Source organism: Cupressus sempervirens, chromosome 4, assembly GCF_028749045.1.
Source record: "Cupressus sempervirens isolate cs-2001-9-10 chromosome 4, ASM2874904v1, whole genome shotgun sequence".
In the NCBI taxonomy this organism is placed as follows: domain Eukaryota; kingdom Viridiplantae; phylum Streptophyta; class Pinopsida; order Cupressales; family Cupressaceae; genus Cupressus; species Cupressus sempervirens.
In genome coordinates this window covers 190,681,898-190,697,148 of record NC_143121.1, presented here as the reverse complement: position 1 = coordinate 190,697,148, position 15,251 = coordinate 190,681,898, and the positions used below count along the sequence as shown (strand labels likewise).

General features: G+C 38.3%; 1 pseudogene across 1 annotated transcript; it reads right to left on the bottom strand.

Annotated features, from left to right (window-relative positions):
* Positions 1 to 1,076: 1,076 nt before the first annotated feature.
* LOC149560638 (G-type lectin S-receptor-like serine/threonine-protein kinase At2g19130 pseudogene) lies at positions 1,077 to 3,973 on the bottom strand (annotated as a pseudogene). Its single transcript, XR_016363713.1, has one exon. The product of XR_016363713.1 is annotated as a G-type lectin S-receptor-like serine/threonine-protein kinase At2g19130 pseudogene (transcript).
* Between the last annotated feature and the right edge of the window lie 11,278 nt (positions 3,974 to 15,251).

Below are 15,251 nucleotides of genomic sequence, written 5' to 3'. Positions count from 1 at the left end.
TAGTTAAATTAAAGTATGAATTTAAATGAGATCAAGTATTAAAGTTCCAAATCACTTCCTAAGAGGTGTAGAATTAAATCACCTAAGGAAATTGTCCAATATAACAAAATGACAATATGGAGTCATATCAAACCTAATTTGTCTTATGAAATTAGTCGAAAATATAAATTCAACTTTAAAGAACTATGGAACCCTAATGCTTCCTCAAATATATGATGTCACACTTTAACTAGAGTTTTATCAAACTAAATTGTGTAATCTGAATTAGGTGCTCTTGTAACATCAAAACCTAAGGTTCCATCATGGTGCAATAGGGTTGACATGTCGACTCTGCATCATTATGAAATACAACCGAAACTCACTTTAAACCCATTTAAACTTTCCGTAACATATTCAATTTAGTATGTGTCAAACATGGTGTGATTTAACTTTTAAAAAAAAATTGTTGTGTTTTTGCCTCGATATTTTGGGCATGACATATAGATTAACCCCTTGTTGGTTTTCTTATTATTTATCTACTTTGTCCTAAAACCTATTATATTCCTAGCTATTATTTAATCGTAATGCTAGTGTGATTCATCATGTTTTCCTTTATGGTGGTTTTTTAATGGGTCCAGATCCTTACCTCTTGTAATCTATCAAAATTAGGCAACAATAAATATTGTGAATAACATTAAGACTATAAATCATTTTGGGTCTTCTTATAAAAATGAATACAATGAGAAAGTGAAAAATATGTGCTAGATTTGGAAGCCATTTGATGTATATATTTTTTTCAAGTAGGATAATTATATTTAGATTTTGAAGAGGGGTAGTTGGGGACATTCAAAAGATAATGACTTTTATAAATGCTATTGAGTATTGCAATCAATTAAAATTTTCACATATTAATTTATCTATATATTAAATTTTTTTTCGCTACTTAATTAATTCCACAAAAGATCTCATGACAAACATTTAAATGTGAATGAATAGTAAATTAATTAATTAATAATAATAAAATAATATTTGTTTGATTATAAAAGTTGTCTATTGCTTTTAAACATTTGATATCTATAAAAAGAATTTCAAGAATCTTATGATATCTATAAAATGTATCTAGTCATTAACTTATGAATATGAAGGATAAAATAAACATTGCGAAATATTTCCTAAGGCTACATTTATTCTGTCCTCTCCGACAGATAAGTTCCTTCTAGTCTTAATTAGAAAACACGACAGCAAGTAGATTCCTCTCAGTTAGATGATGTGGCAGCAGGTATATCTATCTTAATCCCTTCCCTTCACAAACCGCTTCTATAGGGAAACAATTTGTAGGGATGGATGTTGACTTGAGATATCGTTGTCGTTGCCAACCTCACCGACTAGAAGCTGTAGAGACCTCGGAATTCGTGGTGCACCAGCCTCCATTGTTCCTTCCAACATCTTCACCACTTCACTCATGCTCGGTCTCTCATTCTCGTCGTCTTGAATGCACAGCCCAGCCACTACAGCGGCTCTCCTTACCTCTTCCAAATCCGCCTCAGTCTCTATCCTTGCGTCCACGAGGCCTATTGTGTTTCCCCTCTGAATCTGAAATGAAGCCCAGATAGGAAAGTAGAATCTGCTTTTCTCCACCGTTACGTCCAGATTTCTTCGGCCTGATATAATTTCCAACAACGTCATGCCATAACTGTACACATCAGCCTTGGGAGTGATAGGAAGGCCAGAGATCCACTCGGGAGCCACGTACCCGCGAGTTCCTCTTGCTGTCGTAAGTACTTGGCTGAAATCTCTTCCCACCAGCTTTGCCAGCCCAAAATCAGCAACCTTTGGGCTGAAGTCACTGTCCAGAAGGATGTTTTCAGGCTTGATATCGCAGTGAATGATACGATCCCTGCATTCGTCATGTAAATAAACTAATCCTCGTGCGGTACCTAGCGCGATTTGAAACCGGGTCCTCCAGTTCAACACCTTCTCCGCCTCTTCCGGTTTAGAGAAGAGGAAGGAGTTTAAAGAGCCGTTGGGCATATAGGCGTACACCAGTAGCCTTTGACTGCCTTCTACGCAGAATCCCCACATCCTCACCAGATTCACATGCTGTATCCTGCCAGTGGTGATTATTTCAGTGCGAAATTGCTTGTCTGCTGGCGTGGAACCCTCTAATCTTTTAACAGCAACAGGCGTCTTGTCTGGCAGAGTTCCTTTGAAAACAGAGCCGAATGCTCCGCTACCCAGTTTATGCTTGAAATTGTCCGTTGCGATTCTCAGCTCTTTATAACTGAACTTTCTCAGTGACACTGGCACCTCCTCTCCAAGATTTCTCTTCAACAGTCTTCGGCGCTTCCACAGAACAAGCACTGCCAACAGGATAGCCGAAACAGCGAAAAAAGATGTTGTGGCACAAGGTAAAATTGTAGATGCAGGGGCTTTTTTGCTTTTCTTCTGTGAAATCAGCTGTGGGATCTCAGAATCTGCCAGCCTAACGAAGATGGATTGGCCCTCCGATGACACGCTCATTCCGAATAAATCTCCAAACCACAATCTGCAGACTGGTGGGTCAGAAAGACCCAAAGAAAAGGCTGCGCATGAGCAATTGCCGAGACAAACTTTCTGGCAACCTTGCTGCGTTGGCTCATTGTTGATTATGACAGCTTTCCTTTCAGGCAAGTATTGGTTCTTGGCTTCAAAGAAACCGTCCGTTGTGCCCTTTGTGTGAGAGCATTGCAGGGGTTTTCGTCGAGCACAACCAGTTGACCACCAACCACCTTGCAGAGAGCCGTGCTTGGGCATGAATCCCTCGACACAACTGCACACATCATTCGCATTGCACACTCCGTTTGCCCCGCAGATCTCATAGTCACTGCATTGACCTCGGTGGGTCGACCATTCCAGACTCCAGCTACCATCGTCCATCCAGAAGTAGAGTTCAAATTCACCATTCTCATCGAACAGGAACCGCCCCGTGACAGCATGATCTACCGGGTTTAGGTCAAAATTGATGTATATTCTTGAGGGGGAAAGCGTCACGCATGACGTTTGAACTTTCCTCTGACCTTGCAACTCTGGAATCTTAGAAAAATGATTGTGCCCAATGCACTCTCCACTTGACCAATATGGAACAGTGTTATTAAAGAACATCACCATCTGCGCCTTTGTCGAAGAGGTGTCCATTCGAAAAGAGAAGAGGCCACTTGCAGGATCAGAAGAACTCTTCCACGATGTGAGGGCCATGCCTTTCCACATCTTCATGCCAGGCAACCATGTGTCTGTCGGATGCGCAAAACTCTGCCAAACAATGGCAGACTCGTTGAGGGCATCATTCAGCATTACAAAATTCCCAGAGTCCAGCACCACAGCTCGTGATCCTTTCAGGCCACTATCAGTCGACCAAACTGACAGGCCCCTTCTATCAAACAATCTGAGATGACCGTCTTTCGAAAACTTGAGAACACCAGGCTTGTCTGTGTCTGTGACAGGATTATCTCTGTTAGCCACCCAAACAATGGCCCTCTGAGAGAACGGTGCATACCAGATGCCAATATACGAATTGTTCGTTCCATTCGGACTGAAAAATCCCAATGCAAACGTTCCATTCTTGGAAACTAAGGTCTGATTGCCAGTGAGCGAAGCCCCCACCTGAAGCGTATCGCCAACATCCAAATTGACACCAGTGCAAATATGCGCTGCAATACTTGCAAGTATGGCTAAGAACAAATGCTTAATTGCCATCGAGGAAGGGTGTAGATGGTGAATGTGTTTATTGAGTTTTATAAATAGACTCTTAATAGGCTAGGCAATAATCGAGATGGCTCAAACAGAGCCATCAATTCCGAAAGTCAGTCTGAGTGCCCCGCTAAATTCTAGAATGCCATGGCCTTTTGTGTCATCAAGGGTGGATTCTATCATTACGTATCATATAAATTTATTATTGCTGTAAATTGTCTTTGCTGTATTGTGAACCATTTCTTTCCATTTTCCTTATGGGATTACATATGCAGAATCAAAATTAAAAAGTAATGCTCAAATAACCTTCAGAACATATTTCTAAGTAATCTTAGTTAACAGAAGACTTTTCTCGACGACTGAGAGTAAGTCAAGTCTTCCTAAAAGTGATTTGTGCCGGTCGAGAAACGGACATACACGCGATCACGGAACCTTTTGTCTGTTTAAATGAAGATGATGTGCATAATCGATTCGACCCACACGTTTAATGACCAATTCCATACGAAAATAAAGTCAGTCTACTGATTTTGATTTCGCTATCATATCGATGAAGAATCATGCTCATAGTGTTTGATTAGAACTTTAGAAATAATTCAGATATATTAACTGACAAATACTTCCGTTCAAAGTTACAAACCTGTTAGGTAAATATGTTTTTATACTTCAAATTTTAATTAATTGGAATTATATTTTAAATGTTTAATTCAAAGGAAACAATTATCATTAAAAACATTTGTTAAAATTAATTTTTGTCTAGATAAATTATATTATGTATAGTTTTTGATGTTTTCATTATTTGTACATTGAATATATTTGATTCAAAATATATTCTCTTTAGTGTATTTGTAATAAGAAGCTTCTAAGTTCTTATAAGTTCTAAATATGTAGAAGAAATGACCACTTTAAAGATAGGTTTACATGTCAAGGACAAGCACTCTTGTAGTCTTTGACAACATCTTTTTCTAAAAAACACTATTCTATATTTCTTGTATATACAGCTTTGTCTTGCTGCTGCACATCATATGGATTATGAATTCAATTCCATGTCATCTATCCATATATTAATATTTCAAAAACCACTAGATCATAGTATTCTGCTTCTAATAATTCTTGAAACTGAGAGACTCTAACTTCTTCATTCTCACTACCTTGTACAAACTCTTCATTGAATGATATATCAATTGGGTAGTAATTACATCAACGTTACACATTATTTAAATAGCTCAAAATCATCACTTCTCTATGATATGATAGTACTTTCAATGTTTATGGTCGACAGTCTCTTCCATATTAGTGTCACACCTTTCAATATAGTGATGTTAATGTTGTCTATCACTATAATATTAATAAATCTTTAATTTGACTTAAACGATGACTTCTTCATACCTTTAACATTGATGATGTTTATACTTATAGTTTATCATATGGAATCCTTTGACATCAATGACAATACTTCCATCATCCACACCACCTTAATTTTTGTCAGTCTATCAGGCCTCTTGTGACCACCCTCATGATCATCTTTAGACTCCACTAGCTCAACATTCGTAGGGGATTCAATTTTTGGTTTCTTAACATCCACTTGGGCCCCAAATGTTTTTTTTTTCCTTTTTTTCAGAGGTCCTAGAGGGAACGGATAATGGAAATGACTAAGGAGTGAGGGTTGGAGGACAACTTCCACCCATAGGGTATGGAGGATTAGGTGGGCCCTTGGCATCATGTACGACAACACAATGGGGAGGACACACAACAAGATGAAAGTCATAAAGGCAAGAATGAGCCCCTAGTGTAATACTAAAACTTTATTTCCTTCCTTCTTCCTATCCCCAACATCCATCATCGTAGCCTCTAAATCATGCAACATAAAGAAAGGGATAGATATTTCATCATGGTGCCTAAAGTGATTAAGTAATGAGAAGTGATAGTAATAAAAAACACCAAATCTATCCTCAAGAGTGAGATGCTTCATTATCAAGAGACATACCTCATCCCACAACTTAGGAAACTCTTCCTGATTAAACCCCTCTTCATGCTTAACTAGGGCTTCATCCTTCTTGAAAAATTTGTTGACTCTACTTTGATCTGAAACCTTGATGACCTTCTTCCATTTTCTATCCCTTAAGGATAAATAGGTCACCATTGTGATAATATCCTCATTGACTTGGAAAGTAATGCCATTTATTGTAACTTTTGAGTGAGTTGACAAATTGGGTCGAGTAATTTTCATCATGCCTTTCCATTGCCTCCATGAAAGGGAGAAAATCACCCTCCTTAATTTTCATTGACCATGCATGGGGATTTTTCTACACATAATCCTCAATTTAGGAGGCTCCACATGCATCATGTCACTACCCATCTCAATTTCTTGCTCAAAATATCTCAAGTATTCTAGATTGGTAGAATATAGAAAACCCTCACCAGGAACCCTTACCGTGGAGATAGAAAAATATGGATAACTCAAAAATGTTAAACTTAGTGTTTAAGAAAGCTTCATAAATACTGTAATTATTACCCAGAGTGGTAATTAAATTATCTCCCAATTACCAACATGGTGACATGTGTGAATAACCCTTACCATACTCAATTATCATTCTTATGGTTCTTCAAAAACCATTAATATTAGTCTATTCCAAAAGTTGTGTAGTACGGAAATAAATTTTGTAACTTGATCTAACTATGACATAATTATTGGAGATTGCATCCATAATCCTTATAGATTGATTAATTAAGGCACCATATATATTAAAAAAACCCTCTTTACCATTTGTCATGTGACTCCCTCTTTTCATAGTGGCACTTCAATTTAAATTTAAAATAACAAAGGTGCCACAATTAGTATTTATCATTTCCTTTGAGTTCCAATGGGACTTCTAGCTAAACAAGTGAATCATCATCTTCTATTTATAGAAAATTGTTCCCTTCCAATAAGGGATTGAGTATGCACTAGTAGAGAGGCTATTTCTCTATAGCAATAAACTCCCTACAATTGTAATCCCAAGCTAGACAACACGTCCACCATAATATATCCCTCTTTGTAAGTGTGTTGTGTGATGTATTTGTCCAAACAAGCAAGGATCATCCATATGTTACCAAGAATACTATAAATCGGCTAGCACAACTCTATATTTCCTTGAACCATCTCCAAAATTATTTTAGAATCACCCTTAATAAAGAGGTGTTTCCATCTCATATTAATAACCAACTTCATACCCCAAAATAGAGCTTAGGCTTCAACCATGTTATTAGACATGTAGACAAAGTTCCTTGTGTAGACACCTAAATACCTTTAGAAAATAAAGTATTTTTATTTTCTGAAAAAAAGTCCCTGATGACATCATCATTTATTAATTAATTAATTATTTATTTAATTAATTTATTTTTATGCCATTAAATCCCTTTATCTTAATTAAAAATATTTAATTAAGGAATCCCTCCCAAAAATGTTTAAATCTTATTTAAACATTATTTCCTTATTTATTAATTATTTAATTAATAAATTGACCAAAAAACCCAAAATAAATAAAAAATTTATTTTTTGCCCAAAACTTTGCCAATTTCCTTAAGACCACTAACCTCTTCCAAAATCTTCTAATCTTTCTTTAATTTTGATTAAAGGCTAATCCCATCATTTCCTACCCATAATCCCAACTCAAAATATTTAATTAAGATTAAATATTAATCCTCATGTTTATTAAAAAAAGTTTTAATAAATATCTCCTCAACCCAAACCCTTGAAATAAATAAAACTTTATTTATTTCCTAAAAATCTAATTTATCCTCATCCTAAGAAGTTCTAGACTCTTCTAGAAAGTCTTCATCCTCATCCTAGGAAATTCTAGACTATTCTAGAAAGTGTTTATCCTCATCCAAAATCTAGACTCTTCTAGAAGATGTCTTTAAACCTAATCCTAATCCCTTCCTAACCTTGTCACATTTCCTAAACATGGGTTAAGACTTACTAACCCAAGCCAAAGTTAACAAATATCTCCTCCTTCACCCACCCTCATTAAATGCCATCCACTTGCCTATCCCTAAGCTAATCCTAAACCATCCTAATCCATCCTCTAATCATTTGCACAAGCCTAAGCAAGCTTAAAACCCTCCTAATCAAGCCCAAGTCGAAATTGCTCTCATCTCCCTCAAAATATCTTAACCATAAAACTTTATGAAGCCCACTAGGCCATAAATGACTCTTCCAAGCCCTTTTATTGCTCTTACAAGCCATTATGAGGGTCTTTATGAAGATTTTATCCCATTGAGCCTCCTTTGTTGACTAATCCTTCCCCTTTCCTCCATCCTCTCACCCTGTGACATGTGTCACTCCCTGATTGGCTGTAAGGAAGCACAATCCATGTGCTCTCTTCTCATGCAATCTGAGCCCTCCATGAGCTTTTTCCCATCCTTGCATGTTATCCCTCAATCCCTCAAGCCTCTTGCCTATAAATTAGATCCTTCCCCTTTGCAAAATAACACAATCCATGAAGTAAATTCATAATGCCATTTTGAGAAGCCATTTTACATCAAAACCATACACTCAAACCCAAATTCCAAACTCCATTTGAAGCCCTTTTTGAAGCATAAAGCTTGAGCATACAGCTTCCCATTGAGAGAGCCCATTAATGGCTCATATTCTCAATTGAGAGCTCATCTTAGTCTATCTTGAAGTTTATGAATTTTGTTTAGTTTGTAGAAGCTTTATTTAAATTTGGTTTCTATTAGCATACTAACATTGCTCATATACATTTTGGCACGCCCGGTGGGACCCTGCATGGGTCATCTTGATTAGCTTTTTTAGTCAAATTTTGTATGTCATTTGCTAATTTTGGCTAATTTTGCTTTTTTTTGTCATTGGTAGGATTGTATAAATTGGTTTTGTAGGTCCACATGAGCATGAAGAAGACAAAGGAACTCATAGTCTATCTCATAGTATTTGCAAATTTTTCAAGCTTATAGGTGGACAAAGCACTTGGAATTCTTCTTCCTCTTCTTGTCTATATTCTTCTTATTCCATCTACTTCTTCTTCTTCTTCTTGTGGGAGATCTTGGCCATTTTTTTTAATGAAGCAAAATCATACACACTTCTTTTTAGTGCTTAAAATGAACCCCCAAATCATACTTAAATCCATTAAAAAATTAAAAATTTGCAAAAAAGAAAAAATATTTTAACAAGTGAAACTAAACCAATCCAATCATTTGCATCCTTGCAACATCAAGGTTTTAGATGCATTCATGCAAAGTTAGGAACACTTCATTTTTGGGAATTTAAAAAGAACTTCAAGTTTCCATTTCAAAAGGTTCAAAATCAACACTAAGTGCACACTAAAATCTAAATCAAACTCAAAGCATCAATCAAGGATAAAATGAACCTCATTTGCAAATATTTTAAAGTTCTTTTAAAAATCTCGTGAAAACTAAGAGTCCTAAATGGTTGCCAAAAATTGTCCTAAAAGCTTTGTTATTTGTTCCAAACAAATGTCTTGTTGCAAAATCTTGAATATTTCTTAGGTTTTTCATGCATCAAAACAATCTAGGAATATCATTTTTGGGCTTAAAATATGCAAACTAGAACACAAAATCTTGAATGAAAACCAAAGTCCAAAGAGTCATTTTCACTTTTGAGTCCAAAACAATCTTGAATGATGTAAGGTTTAAACAAAGCACTTCAAAGTTCTTAAAACAACAAACAAAATCTCAATCTTGAATGCTCAAAGGAAAAAACTTGAATGTTTAATCACTTGTCTTTGAATGCATGTTGCTAAAATCACTCTTGAGTGCCATGGATTAAAATCAAGTTTTTTTTTTGTTATGAATGTATGATTAAAACAACAAATCCAATCTTGAATGCCAATGATCAATTAACCATTGCAATATCAAACACTTCATTTGGAGCTTCTAAAATTGAACAAAACAAATCTCTTTTCCACATGCAATTTAGGTAAAGTTTGATTTTTGGACATTTAAGAAACTTTGTTAAGTTAAATACAAATTTACAAAAATCAATTTGAGTAGTTCCTTGGACTCACCTCTTTTCTAATCACCCATCAATTCAACCATTGGTTGCAATCTCAGCACCATTTATGGGGATGGGTCTACTTGAAAAAGGTGTTAAATGTTCCACAATCTAACTCACTCACTTGGTCTTTGAATGTTTGCTTTAACTTTAACAAAATTTTTAAATGACCAAAACTCTAGATTAAATCGATCACACTTCAAGTTTGGGCACTAAAATTGAACAACTATTGACGTGGAGGGCCTCCGGGTGCGCGCTTGACAAATCAAGTCTCACACATCTTTGCTTTGGACTTAAAACAAAATCACACCAACTCTTGAATGCTTTAAAAGAAATTAATCAATACTTGACGTGGAGGGCCTCCGGGCGCACGAGTTTGCTTTTGTTGACCCTAACTCTTCTTCTTGTTTGCATTCTTCAATCGATTTACTTTTGTTGGCGCTTCAAGTTGGAATTGAACATTGTCTCTTAAACATGAGTGCTTGCAAAGTCTAGATTAGCACACATAAGAGTCAGTTGGTAAAAGAACAAGCGTGTTTTTTTTTAGCCCAAGGTCATCCAAGTCTTCTCGCCCCTTGTCGTCTTTTGAGGCCATCTTGGGTGCATAAGATTAGGATCCAAAACCTTGTTTCTTTTTAGGAGGCCTGCTTGGGGATTTCATCACCCCTTGGACAACCTCAACTCCCGCGTTCTGGCGGAGTATAAGAATCGGGAGGTAAATCGAAAGACACCTCTCTTGGGATCAAGATTTTGTCACTCGGGCTAAGCCTCAAGGAACTTTATACCCTTGAGAAGTGAAAGAGGAGAAGTGGGTTACCGCTCCTCTCGGCTGTGTGACATCTTTTTATTTTCATCTACGGATTTGGGCCTCACGTACCTTGGGTATATCGAGGACTCCCTAACTAAACCAACTGTCAGCCTTGTAGACAACCATCTAGGATGTTAATGTGCTTGAAGTGACTGATCGAAACATTTTTAGAACACACACACTCCTTGGCACAAGTATCACATTCTGGGAATCAAAACTTCTATCTAGTTGTTTCTATCTATTGCTTGGTCTTTTACTTATTGAATGAATGTTTGCCAAACTTGGTCAATCCTAGCTTAGGGTACACTTAGCATAGTCACTGCCTATTTCAGAAGTTGAACAAGTTGAAGCAAAATAACCAAGGTCTCTCAAAGCCAAGCAGATTCAAGAATTCATGTTAGAGCAACCCAAACCCAAACAAAAGTTTCACAAAGTTAAACTCAAGCCATCTCAGGCATACCAAGAACTTTCAGCCAAGAGAAAAGAAATAACACCAAGTCCGCAAATTGCCAAACTCCACAAAGTAGAGGACAAAGCTGCTAACGAAGCACTTCAAAAGGCTTGGTTAGAGCGCACCATGAAATTTAGCCAACATCTAGGAGTTAATCCTGCTTATGCCTTACCAACTAGGCATGATTTCTATGATTAGACACCATTGTTTCTCCACATCTTCTTGGATAAGCTTCACTTTTGAGTCATCTTTGTAGAAAAGCTAGCCATCTTAGGTTATCCCCTTAAGCATTATTAGCTCATCCATTTCGTTTATAATTAGATCATCTAGCCAGCAATCCAAAAATTGCACATCTAAGCTTTCAAAATTGTTGTCACCTTGCTAAAAGTTTGCCATTCCTAAAAACTTTCAAAACCACCAATCTCACCAAGGTTATCCCTTTTGACAAAGCTTTGTCTAGGGTAATCTAGCTTTGCCACTTGTTATTACTCATCACCTTGAGCTAAAGGTTGGGATCCACAAGTGATCAATCTCATGTTCTTCCTAAAGGATCATTAGTCTATCCTTAAGTTGACATAATCACCACCAAGCTTGCACATAGGAAAGAAAACCTTTTGTTCTTTGGCAACATATCTTTGAAGTTAGAATCCCCAACCCAATCCTCCTTAGGTTTTGTCATATAGCTTTGCCTCAACCTAGGAAATCATTTGCATAGAAAAGCCTTCCTCATTTTTGCATCCACTAGCATTTGTTGCATCTCATCCCTAGGAGCATTTTTCATGCCACTCGTCACTCGCTTAGCCAAGAAGAAAGAAACAATGCAGCCCTATCATTTGGATCGAACAGCCTCACCCCCCTTAAGCACTCAGCCATCCTTCAACCTAGAGAAAGCTATGCCATCATCTACTGACATTGAAGCTTTCATGAACCAACCAGGAAATGCAGTATTCGTAAACGCCATTATAGACAAGAACAAAGAGACAATCATGGCTAATTTTTGAAGGGACAATGTAGGAACCTTTGACTTTGGAAGACCCCCTCCATTATTAGATCCATCTCACCCATTGTTTGGGCAGTTGCCACCACCCATAGGCTCTTATGATCCAAATTATCCTCAATATATGCCAAAAGAAGAGCCTCTAGCCAATCCATATGATCCAATAGACCCAAACATACCATCATCCACCCAAGTTGAAATCTCCATGCCGCAAGCCAACCCAGCCACCACCACTCCATCCTTGGTTCATACCTCTCTGCTCCAAACCCCCTTTACCCAAAACACCTCACCGTTCACCCCCTTCACTATTGCTGCTGCTGCTCCCCAACCCAACCTTCCAAATCTACCCATCTCCCAAATTAGTGCTAGCATCTTTGGCCAACCTCAGCAATATACAATAGGGATGCCGCCCATGGGGCCAAGTAATCAACCTTTCATCATCCCCAGCTTGTTCACCATAGCCCAAAGCACAATCCCATCATTTCCATTAGGTCTTGGAAGCTCAGTGCCATTAGCCACAAATCCACAAGCTACTACCCTCACTCCACAAAGCTATCAAACCCTAGAAGCTACTACCAATGTTCTGCCTAGCTCTCAAGTGACCCAAGCTCCCACCACCACTCTACCAAGCTTCCAAATCCAGCCACCAAGCTATCAAACCCCATCAATTCCATTTCCTAGCTTTCAATTCCCACCACCTCCACCACCAACTAATCCATTACCTCCTATTACCAACTACTTTTCAATGCCACCTCTAGGAGGTAACCCACCAATCCAGCCAACCACCAATTATTTGCAGGTACCATCCCAAATGGGGGCGCAACCCACATACCTTGGTCAAACCCCACAAGCCCCCTGATCCTTTCCCCAAGCTTCACAACCATCTTATACCTTACCTCCACAAAGCCATTCATTTATCCCACAGCCAGATTATGTTCCTCAATCCCAACCTCAAATCCCATATCAATAGCAAGCCTCACAACACATTAAGCAATATGCACCACATCCCCCTCAACAACCTATCATCCACCATGCAGCTACCCAAACAATGTGCAATCCCTATTAGAAAATCCCTCATAGCCATCCATATTCAATGGCCTCATCTAGCACATACCTACCTCAAGGCACTCCTACATTGGGGGCACCCCATCCATCACCTATCAATTCATAATGGGAGCAAATGAAGACAGCTCTGAAAGCCATCCAAGAAGGGAATGATCCGAAGAAATTCAAGTTTGAGAATGTGTGTCCTTACCCATTTGACAGAGCCATTACCATGACACCATTTCCAAAACACTTTGAGGTACCCAAATTTGACAAATTCAGAGGAAAAGGAGACCCTGTCACACATATCAAAGAATTTTACATGCACTGCGAGGACGTGGCATACAATGATATCTTCCTCTTGCGCCTTTTTCCCAAAAGCTTGGTTGGACCAGCTCTTGAATGGTTTTACAGAATCCCCTATGGCACAATTAAAAAATTTGCTGAATTATCTGAGGCATTCGTAGCCCAATATGCCCATCTTGTTGAAATAGAGCTATCAATAGTTGACCTTGTCCACACTAAGCAAAAAGGTGGAGAAAGCCTTGCTGAATACTTGCAAAGATGGCAAACCCTTACCACCCACATATCCTGCACCTTGCCAGAGTGCCATGTGGTGAAAATGTTTATTGATAATGCCCATCCCAGCTTGGCTCACCACATGACCATGAACTGTTTGCAGACCTATAAAGATATCAAAGAGAAAGGAATGATCCTTGAGCAAGGACTCATTAAAGATGGTGTGGTCAAGATTTACAAAGAGGCCAACCAAAATCAACCACATTCCAATGACAAGTCTAGATATTGGAACAAAAACAAGCACATTGCAATAGATGGCGTCACTGACACCAGACATGTGAATATTGTTGGTCCTTCTCACAACCAGTCCAACCCACCATATCAACCAAACAATCAATAAGCTATCAACTACCAACAACAGAATAACCAAAGCTATCAAAACCATAATCCAAGACCCAACTTCCAAGGGTCTAGCAATCAAGCTAATGCCATCAATGTAGCTGCAGGATAAAAGCCCAGATTCCAACCTACACCTAGAAGCTATACACCCCTTGGTGAGCCATTGGATGTCATTTTTGAGAAATTAGTCAAGGAAAACCTCATCAAATTTCCTCCTACCCAGAAAATTGACCCAAGCCAATCCAAAGCTGCATGGTACAAAGATAATGAGTACTACAAATTTCATAGGGTAAAAGGTCACACTACCCTCAGATGCATGAAACTGAAAGACTATGTGCAGGACCTCATTGATCGAAAAGAAATCACTGTTGGTGCCCAAACCTCTCCCAGTGCAGGCTTACAGATCTATCAAAATGCTTTTCCTCCACACAACAACCAAAATCCTAGAAAAGCACCTATCCAAACCAACAACAACAACACCAACAACCGTCAGCCAAACCAACAGCATGGGAAGAACAATGACCACACTTCATCCTATATAGACTATGGTAGCCTTATAGGTTGTATATCCAAGAAAGAGCCTTCTGTCAATGTTATCAATATCCAAGGACCAAACAATGAGTGTGCAGTCACCACTCAAAGAGCGTGATTTAACATTGCAGGCCCACCAGTTTCACCAGCACCATCAACTCCGTCAAAAAGCTAGTATAATATCTTGGAACACCTTGGGAACATGCCAACCCAAATCTCCATTTTAGACCTTCTTCACACTAGTCCTATGTACAAGAACATCCTTGACAGTGCTCTCATAGAATCTAGTGTCCCTTCTGATATCAATGCTACTGATTTTCGTAATCTTGTTGGACACCTTTCATCCTCATGTCCCCTATCTTTCAAATCCACTGACATACCCATGGTCGAGCCAGATCACACCCTTCTGCTTCGCATAGCCATCATGGTATCAAATTTTTCTGTGAAAAGAGTAATGATAGATAATGGATCAGCCTTGAATATTTGCACCCTAAAATTCATAAAACAAGCTGGGTATACTGAGGCAGATATCATCAGTGAGGTTATCACCATCAAAGCTTATGACAACTTGGAAAGAAGCACAGAAGGAACTATTTTGCTGCCAATCAAGGTTGGGCCCATCATCCAAGAGACACTCTGCCATGTTATTGATCTAAACCTACCATTCAACATCCTCCTCGGTCGCCCATGGATTCATGCCATGAAAGCCATTCCATCCACTTACCATTAATGCATCAAATCTTCGCATCAAGGCACTAGGGTAACCATCCATGCCGATCCAGAACCC